Genomic DNA, 9,796 nt, shown 5'->3' on the forward strand with positions numbered 1-9,796 from the left:
GCTGTCTAGCCTTCCCTTAGTGCAATGACGGCTGCTGGTACATTATTCTAGTTTGGGGTTACTAATTGGCCGTTGGATGAAGCTTAATTGAAAAGTCCATTGAATTTAATAGTAAAAACGGAGAAAGAACGGTGAGAAAAGAAAAACTGTGTGCGAACAACTAATAAAAAACGTTCGCTGTTTGCAAAAGACGTCTGAAAATAATGATCATGATTATTATTTTGACATCCGTGGTAAAAACGGCCGTTATTCTATACATTGTGAGCATTGGACGTCCGTCTTTCCATTGACTTCAATGCATTGCCATTGCAGTCAGTTAAATTGCGGCCAAACGGACGGACGTTATTTTAAATTGAAAAAAGCGGCCGCCTTTTCTCTATTTTTAATGCTGTGTGAGCATACGCTAAAGGCAGACTGCTGTTAATCCCTTATTAGTATCTATAGGAGAGTCTAAGCTGAAATTCCGCCCCTTGAAATTCTTCTATAGGCTATGTTCACACGATGTAAAAATAAGTGCAAATAACGGCCACTGTTAATGATTGAGTTTATTAACAACGGCCGTTATTTGCACTTATTTTTACCTTGTGTGAACATAGCCATAATCAGATTGGCCCAGATTTATCAAGTTATGGAAAACGGAAACTGGTGAACACTGCCTTTTCTCCTCTCCGTGCTCTCTCATCCCCCAAGGCCCCTCCCCTCTTCATAGACCATAATAGACATTTAACCACAGATGAAAGCTGAGCTTTGGTTGGTTGCTGATGGCAGTTTACACCAGTTGCAGTTTTACAGCTTAATACATCTGGGCCATTGTGATTTTCTTTGCTATTACAGAACACGTCTATAATTCTTTTTCTGCAGATTCTGGAGAGAAATCATCCTGTTAACCTCCTTAATTCCCCAGAACATGTTCTTAGAAGTGAAAATGATTATTCCATTGTCAGTTATGAGTTTCCTCCATCTGTCATAATAGATTATATGTGCTCCATGGAATTTTTGTCTTTTCTACTTCCTTACAAGTACCTGGCTAGCTCTGAAGTGGGGCTTACAAACTGTACCTGAATGACTCAGCCTGCCAACCCACACATTATCCACTAACGTATGGGCTTGGTGTTTATTACTTAACATAGCTATAGCAGAGAAGTCTGGTAATGTGTTGGAAAATTACATAAAAATGATGTTTAGCGGATGGCTTACCATTCCCTGGTATTATTGCTGCTTAGAGATCCTTGATTTTTCATGTTCATGGTAGATGTAAGGTTTAAATTTAAACTTTTTTCAGAATTAGGTTTTTCTGAATTTGAAGTGTCATGTAAAATATTTACAGGGATTATTTAAGGTTTAAACGATTTTAAGGTTTTATTAGGCAAAAAAACCTGTCTGTACTCAAAAAGCTGTTTTCCAGCCTCCCCCCTCTTCTCACTTCTTATTTGTGCATTATCAGGCAAAGCCGTCTTTTTTACAGAGGTGAAAATTGAAGACTGGTTCTGCTGTGTGCATTATAACCTATGGAGGTGGGAGGGACTGAGGGGGATAAAGGAGCAGGAAGAGGAGAGAAACAGCTGTACAGTTTGTAGCCTATCTGGGCACATAAAACACTGGATTCACAGGTCAGAAAGGTCACTGTTAGTCTGGGAACTATGGTGAGAGACGATTGCAGGATGTAGTGTTTTGCAGGGCTGCCTTTTCTCCTCTCCATGCTCCCTCGTCCTTCTCAGCCCCTCTCCTCTTCATAGACCATAATAGACACAGAAAAGCTGCTTCTTCTGAACTAAGGGTGAGCCGCTAATAATGATCATGATCGTAACATGGGCGGCCGCTTGACATAATAGGTTTCCGAAGTGGGAACATAGCCTAAGAAGTAAAGTTACATCTATATTACTTAAAGGAACACAATAAGATTTAGACCAGTGGTAGATGTATGCATGCCGGCATGGCACAACTAGTTGTGCCATGACATCTTATCGAGGAAATATAATTTCGTGATAATAAGGGGACTGCAAAAAAATTAAATATAAAGAAGAGTGGGAACCCAGACATCAATACCATTTAGGAAAAACAGCAGTATTTACCTCAGATTACCAAAAACAAGCTTTGGGGCACAGTTATCACTATGCGTCCTTGGTGCACGTCAAGAGAAAGTCACAGATTTGTTTTACTTTTCGGTGGCGTATGCTAATGGTAAGCTCTGCTGGCCCGATGGGTGGGCAGGGGGGCACTGCAAGGCAGGGAGAGACAAGGCCTCCTTCTGCACCTAAGTTATCAAGGTTTATACCTGAAAACAGGAGTAAACCTTGCAGAAATCTACATTTGTCCCATAGCAGGTGTAGATTTCTGTAGAAGTCCTGTGACAGGTGCAAGTCCCTCTAGCTTTACTAAGAGGCGTGTGCCTCCCCGGGAGAGAGAAGCTGCTATTGTCATACACTGGTATACTGGTATATTATATATACTGGTGTCATCTTTTACTGTAATGCTGTACATTTTATTATCGCAAACAGAACAGAGCTCCGCTTGGTTAGGAAACTGAGAACGGAACATGAAAACTGCAGGATTTTAGGATCATTTTAAATCATAGATAGTAAAATGAAAATTAGAAAAAAAAATCACAAATATTCTTCAGTAATAAATTTATCATGAAAACCTGATTTAAACAATACTCTGTATTCTTAAGACATATTCCCTTCAAATGCCTATAAGCATGATTAAGGAGGCAGATGGAGAAACAACAGCTGTCTGGAAAAATGCACGTCAAACGACCGTTTTTTGGGGGGAGAGGGGCAGTTGCCATTTTGCAGCCAAACAACGTTAGTTCTTTCAAACTAACAAACTTTAAAATAATTGGACGTTATTTGGCTGAGAAATGGTGGCGTAGTGTGGTCCTGGCCTCAGACTACATTTAATTGTTCTTTACCTTGAAGTCAGACAAGGAGAAGTCCTGTAAAAATTTTTATTAAATTATTGTATTGCCCCCTAAAAGTTATACAAATCCCCAATATACACTTATTACAGGAAATGCTTATATGCTTTCTCTGCACTTACTACTGCATCCACTCTTCACTTACTGGAAAACATGGTAATGTCACTTCCTGGATAACATGGTGATGTCACTTCCTGGATAACATGGTGATGTCACTTCCTGGATAAAATGGTGATGTCACTTCCTGGATAAAATGGTGATGTCACTTCCTGGATAACATGGGGATGTCACTTCCTGGATAACATGGTGATGTCATGACCCGACTCCCAGAGTTGTGCGGGCTGTGGCTGCTGGAGAAGATGATGGCAGAGGGACACTGAGGGACACAGGGCACTGGAGGGACACTGAGCATCCCCTTGCCATCATCCTCTCCAGCAGCCACACCCTGCACAGCTCTGGGAGTCGGGTTGTAATATCACCATTTAATCCAGGAAGTGACATCTGCATTTTATCCAGGAAGTGACATCACCATTTAATCCAGGAAGTGACATCAGCATTTTATCCAGGAAGTGACATCATCATTTTATCCAGAAAGTGACATCACCATGTTATCCAGGAAGTGAAGCCTTGATGCAGTAGTAAGTGCAGGGAAAAAAGTACTTTATGTGCATTTCCCGTAATAAGTGTATATTGGGGATTTGTATCACTTTTGGGGAGTAATACAATACTTTAATAAAAAATTTCGCTTGACTTCTTTAATTGCTATAGAGCTATAGACTTAAAACAGAGGATTTTTTTTTTTTATTGAGATTGTTTACAAACATATTTCCATTTCAAATGATTGGAAAACTCCTGGCTGGGAAATCCAGTGTGATTGTGAAGAAGGGTTGGATAAAGAACTATAAATAAAGATTACTTTGTACTTCTTGCCTCATTTTAAACACTGACACCTTGTTAGTGTTGAGTCTTCGTTCTGGAACAGTAATTCATAATTTGTTATATTTAGCACTTACCATTCTTGTAGATCATAGATTAAGTGAGTTTTTCTTTTTTTTATGTATATTTCTGTACAAGAATCAAGTTTTGATTAAATTAAAGTTGTGGTGTTTTCTAAACGCTCTAAATATTCTGAATTCAGTAATTCAACCATTAAATGGATCCAACTGACTTCAAGTACATAAAAAAGCCTAAAACAGTCTGTGAAAGGGATGCTTTTCATGGAGGAAAACAATAGCCCAACCTGACTAAAAAGGGGAAGCATTTGTTATGTATCCACTGCCAACAAAGCAGCATTTTATCTGAAAAAAGAAGCAGCAAAGTAGGTTGTGGAACATTAGGAGTAATGCAGCAAAACTACATAGTAAGGTTTGAAGAAAGTTATGCTTGGAAAGATCCAAAGAAGAGACTTGTTCACGAGTTTAGAAAGTCCCATGTTCTATGTTTTGGAGACTTTACGGCTCCTAAAGTCATCCTTTTATTTAGTGGGAACTTGAGTTGTGCATTGGCTAGTTGAGTTTTCCTCATATGTTTCATTCTGATGGGAACATTCAAGTGTCTTTTGTTATAGTGGCAAACACTGGATTCCAAAGATTTGCAATCAATGGACTTTTTATATAGTTTTTCACACTTGAGATCCTCAGCAACAGAGCAAACCTAATGATCAATGGGTTCATTTGACATTACAACCTCGGGACATTAAAAATCCACTGATACTGCTTCTGCATTTTGTAAAAAGAGTAGAGAAGTAAAATGTACTTGTCGTTTTATTCATTCTTAAGTGTTTTTTTGTGTTAGATTCTGAATTTCCCATATATGTCTGGGGCACTGATTATAGGGACACTACTGCACATAGAAAAGAAGAAAAACTGCGGCATTACAAAAATAACTACGAAGGATAATACTTTTATAGATGGTAATAAAGAGGTTGTCGACCATTTAAAGAGCTACTTCTGGGTTTTGTTTTTCAGAAGGTGTTTTTCATAAACAACAATATTGTTGGACAAAGCATTGCGTTCAGTTGTAAGGGTTCAGCTCCAGTGTTCTCAGTGGCCAATTTTTTAGGGGAACATACCTGGTTAAAGTTAAATGGGGCAATGGGCCCATACGTGTCAAACTAGAGTTCTTAAAGGACTCCGATCTGTGACCCCCTAACCAAACCTGTCTAAAAAGAGAAAGGAAATGCCAATGTTATACCATTCTACAAGAAGGTTAGTAAAGATGAGCCCAGTAACTACAGGCCAGTTGACATCGCTAGTAGTAAAAAAAATAAATATATATATATATATATATATATAACATTTCTGAAAAAGAAAATAATTGATTGACTAAAAACCAACAAAAACATAGTATATTGGATTTGCTAATACAAACAAATATTTTGTTAATGGTGAGTATTCTGAGTAGAAACTGGTTACAAGTAGAGATGAGCGAACCAGACGGATTTCTGGTTTGTATGAATCAGAAATTTCGGTGGCTGACTCCCGCTGTCTGTTCCCTCCGTGCAGCGGGTGGATACATCGTAAGGAACCCCTAGAAAACTGGAATAAAGCCATTGGCATTGGCTGTATTCCAGTTCTCCAGGCGTTCCTTACGATGTATCCACCCGCTGCACGGAGGGAGCAGGCAGCGGGAGTCAGCCGCCGAGATTTCTGATTCATCCGAACCAGAAATCCGTTTGGTTTGCTCATCTCTAGTTACAAGTAGCATAGGGATTAGTAAATGTAAGAATAAAGAGAGCAGGATAGTAAATATGAGAGAGTCTTGTATCAAGCCACAGCGGGCTATTGGACCATGGAGTCCCGGCTTGGTGTGGGTGCAGATGCTCAGGGAACCACAGTAGGACATGGTTAGTACAGATAATAGAGATTTATTCTGGTCACAAAGCGTTTCGGCCGCCAAGTGCACAGACGCTCACTTGACTACACTGGAACCCGACGCTGAACCTCTCAACTGTGAGTTATACACAGTTGTTATTCCGTTATTCCGTACGTCTCTTCTGATGTACCCCGGCAGGAGCTGCGGTGTTTCTTTCGCTGTATAGAGTTGTGCCTAATTTTTGCACAACTCTTCTAGGTGAGTGCAATCCAGTACCCCTATCTATCGGTATTTACTTTCAAAACCTATTACACCAGGAGGCGCCCCCGCTCTCTTTCTTTTGTCTCTAAATATGAGAGAGGGGTCATGGGAAGTAGTGTCTGGACAGGAGGAGACTTTTAGTTTGATCTGGGGTCCCTATGCTATGATTCACTGTGCTGCATTCCCTGAATTGTTCTGCATCTCAGATAATGTAAATGAATGTGTTATCAGTAGAGCCGCAGATACAGTATGGCACGTGACTTGCGACTCTATTCATTCCTATGGAGGTGCCAGAAAGAACCAAATAAGTCCGAAGAGTGATGCACTCGGCTCTCTCTGGTGGCTCCATAGAAATTAATAGAGCCGAGTAACCCGGAAGAGTACTTACTAGGCTCTTTCCAGCACCTACATAGGAATAAATAAAGCCAGGGGTGTCATGCTATACCTACTAGAGATGAGCGAATAGTGAAATATTTGAAAATTCGATTCGAATAGCCCCTGATATTCGACTATTCAACCACTTGGAGGTCACCAAGTCCAATAACCACCTCAGGAAATGATGCCAACACCTCTGGAATGCATCTGGGACGGCAGGGGAGCAAGCCTGACTGCATCTAACACACCTAAGTCGCAATATTATGCCACTATCACAGCCGGTCTACAATACCCTCCAGACACAATATAACCACTATGTATAATGGAAAAAATACTTGGAAAACTTCTTTCCTCTACATTAGCGTGGACATAAAGCCAAATATTAGGCAAAGGAAACTTTATCATGTACCCCTTTAAATCACGTTGCCCATGACATCCACAGATGGCATAGATAAGGGGGAAATTAAACAGCACCCACCGCTAATTGTCATTGTGTATGTGGGTATGTGTGTGATATGGTGAGCCCTCCAAAAATTACTTCAAATTCTTTATAGGACGCACAGTGCGCAAATCAGCAGTACCCAGATAATAGTTTTTATAACACACTCACAGTATACAGCTATATACCCTATCTCTATAGTAGATACACTACAGCCAATTGCTTACACTCCACTGCCTGCCTGTCTGAACACACTGCCTGTCTCAAAACACCTTCTAAATCTCAGTTTTTTATACTTTTAGCCCTAACAAGGGCTTTTGGGGGTCCTTTCCTACCTAACTTCACCTAAAAGCTTTCTCACCCTGGTATACAGTCTGTCCCTCTCTAGCTCCAACCAGCAAGTGACACGAATCTGAAATCCCCTATTCTTATATTCAGGAGGTGACGTAGTTTAGCCAGCCAATCACAGTTAAAGATTTTTAAGTCCTGCCTATTCCTAGTGCCTGTCCCTCCCCCTGCTTGTTTATTGGCTGAAAAAAGCACCAGGGGGGATGGGAGGGCCAATCAAATTATTACTGTGTTTTCAATCAAATATTCGATTGAAAACAAATAGTTTGAATAGTGTAGCATTCAATCGAATAGCTATTTGATATAATACTACTCGCTCATCACTTATTCCTACGGCTCTATTCATAACGCAGAAGCCGGGGCCAATATGGAGATCTCCGGGGTTTCGCAGGTCGGACCCCCGTGATCTCTTATACGTCCCCTATCCTCTGGATAGGGGGCAAGTTATTTTTTTTTGGAATGCCCCATTAAAGCAGACAGGACAATCTTAAGTAATTGCATGTAGGGTACCTATGATTTGGGCAGCATAAAACTAATGAGAGTCTCTGTGTAAGACAATGTACAATCGTGTTTAATGAAACTGCATGTTATTTCTTTAGTAAACTAATTAGTGCAAACAAATTGTCCATTTGGAATAAAGAAATCAGCACACCCAAGTATAGTGTTTCTAATGTAAAACTGTTTGTAAGCAGCTCGGCACATTGACTTGGTTTCTCATCCACTGAAGATTTCTTTAGCTTGAGTAAAGTACTATTTTAAGATGGGGAATTGATAGACACAGCATGTTAATTGTGCAGAATACATTAGACCGGGATCCCCCTTTGAATCGTTTTCTCCACTAATCTTTTGATGGTAACTAGGGAAGCTGGCGTCTCTCCCTCAACCAAGATATTTGTATTTAACTCACATAACAGAAGCTTCCATTTGCCAACTGCTGGCACTAAAAAAGAAAAACCTATGAGAAACTAGAAGCGTAATTAAGTTTTATGACAAGAATATATCTTATATATCTTAAATCTTTTTCTTTCAAATCAGCTGGTGTCAGAAAGTTATATAGGTTTGTAATTTACTTCTATTTAAAAATCTCAAGTCTTCCTATACTTATCAGCTGCTGTATGTCCTGCAGTAAGTCATGTATTCTTTTCAGTCTGACACAGTGACACCTGTGTCCATGTGAGGAACTGCCCAGAGCAGCAACAAATTCCCATAGAAAATCTCTCCTGCTCTGGACAGTTCCTATCTCAAACAGAGAGCACTGTGTCAGACTGAAAAGAATACATTACTTCCTGCAGGATGGAATCACTGGATAACCCCTTTAACGCCGTCTTAAAAATTTAAAGTGTCACTGTTGTTTAAATTTGTTTTCAATAGTACAGGCGATTTTAAGAAACTTTGTTATTGGGTTTATTAGCTGGAAAATGCATTTTTATCATAAAAAAAGCAGTTTGAAGCTCTCCCCCCCTGTCTTCATTGTTCTCTATGGAGAGGGGAGGGGTGGAGGGAGATGAGGCACCAAAACAGGACAACAAAGAGTTAATTTACAGCTACATCACCGGGCTATCTCCCCTGCAGTCAGCACTGACCTCTCTGACCTCTGAATACCGACTTTCACACAGGTCTTTCTGTGTAATCCTTTGTTTTCTGCTGGCGTCTAATCTCCCTCCTCCCTCCCCTCTCCATAGATTACACCGGGCTCACTGATGTAAAAGAGTCGAGATTTCCTGATAATGAGCAGTGAATGAAAGAGAGGAGGAAGGGGGGGCTGGGGAAAGTCTTTTTGAATGCAGATAATGGCATATTTGCCTAATAAACCCAATTACAAAGTTTCTTAAAATCGCCTGGACTATTGATTTCTGCAAAAAAAAATGAAACAACATCTGCAATCCCCATTCTGTTTGGTTGTCTCTGCCAGCAAATATTTTACGATCTTGGTAGCATCTGACATGGCCAATGTTCTTTCAGAGACATGACATTCCGAGTGTTGACTTTTCTGATATTCTATTTGAAAACCACTAAAAAGGCAATCAGCGTCATGCTTCATACCGTACAACTCGCCAGTAAAGTCATCGGCTTCCACGCAACGGGAACTGCCTTGGCTTACATTGACATTTCAATAAAAATGGACAGTTGTACAAGAAAACTAGAAAATTTGTGATCCATGAAGCTATGTTTTTTTTTTTTTTTTTTTTTTGCCATTCTCAAGTAACTGATGCAACAAAAAGAAGACAGATTCATTTAGCAGCATATATATATATAAAGTTAAAAAAAAATTAAAAAAATTCAACAAAATGGAACAAAATGGAAAAGTGGTTTACGATGTTTTCTTTATTTCCTTTTCTAAATTATAATTTTAGTGTTAAAACTTTGCCAGGACTTAGACTGCCCTAACCTGGACTTGTTAATCCTTCCCATTGACTTTAGTGCTTAGTGGATTATTATTATGTTGTGGGATATCCAGTATTCAAAAAAACATAGTTGCTTGTTTCCAGAACACACCGCTCTTGTCTTCAGTTTGTGTGTGGTATTGCAGCTTAGTGTATTGTGCCAAGTTATAATACCACAGACAACCTGCAGACAGGTGTGAAGCTGTTACTGGAAGAAAGTAGTTATGTTATTCTAATCCTTTAATTCTAGGGCTTAGT

Source organism: Dendropsophus ebraccatus, chromosome 7 (genome assembly GCF_027789765.1).
Source record: "Dendropsophus ebraccatus isolate aDenEbr1 chromosome 7, aDenEbr1.pat, whole genome shotgun sequence".
NCBI lineage: Eukaryota > Metazoa > Chordata > Amphibia > Anura > Hylidae > Dendropsophus > Dendropsophus ebraccatus.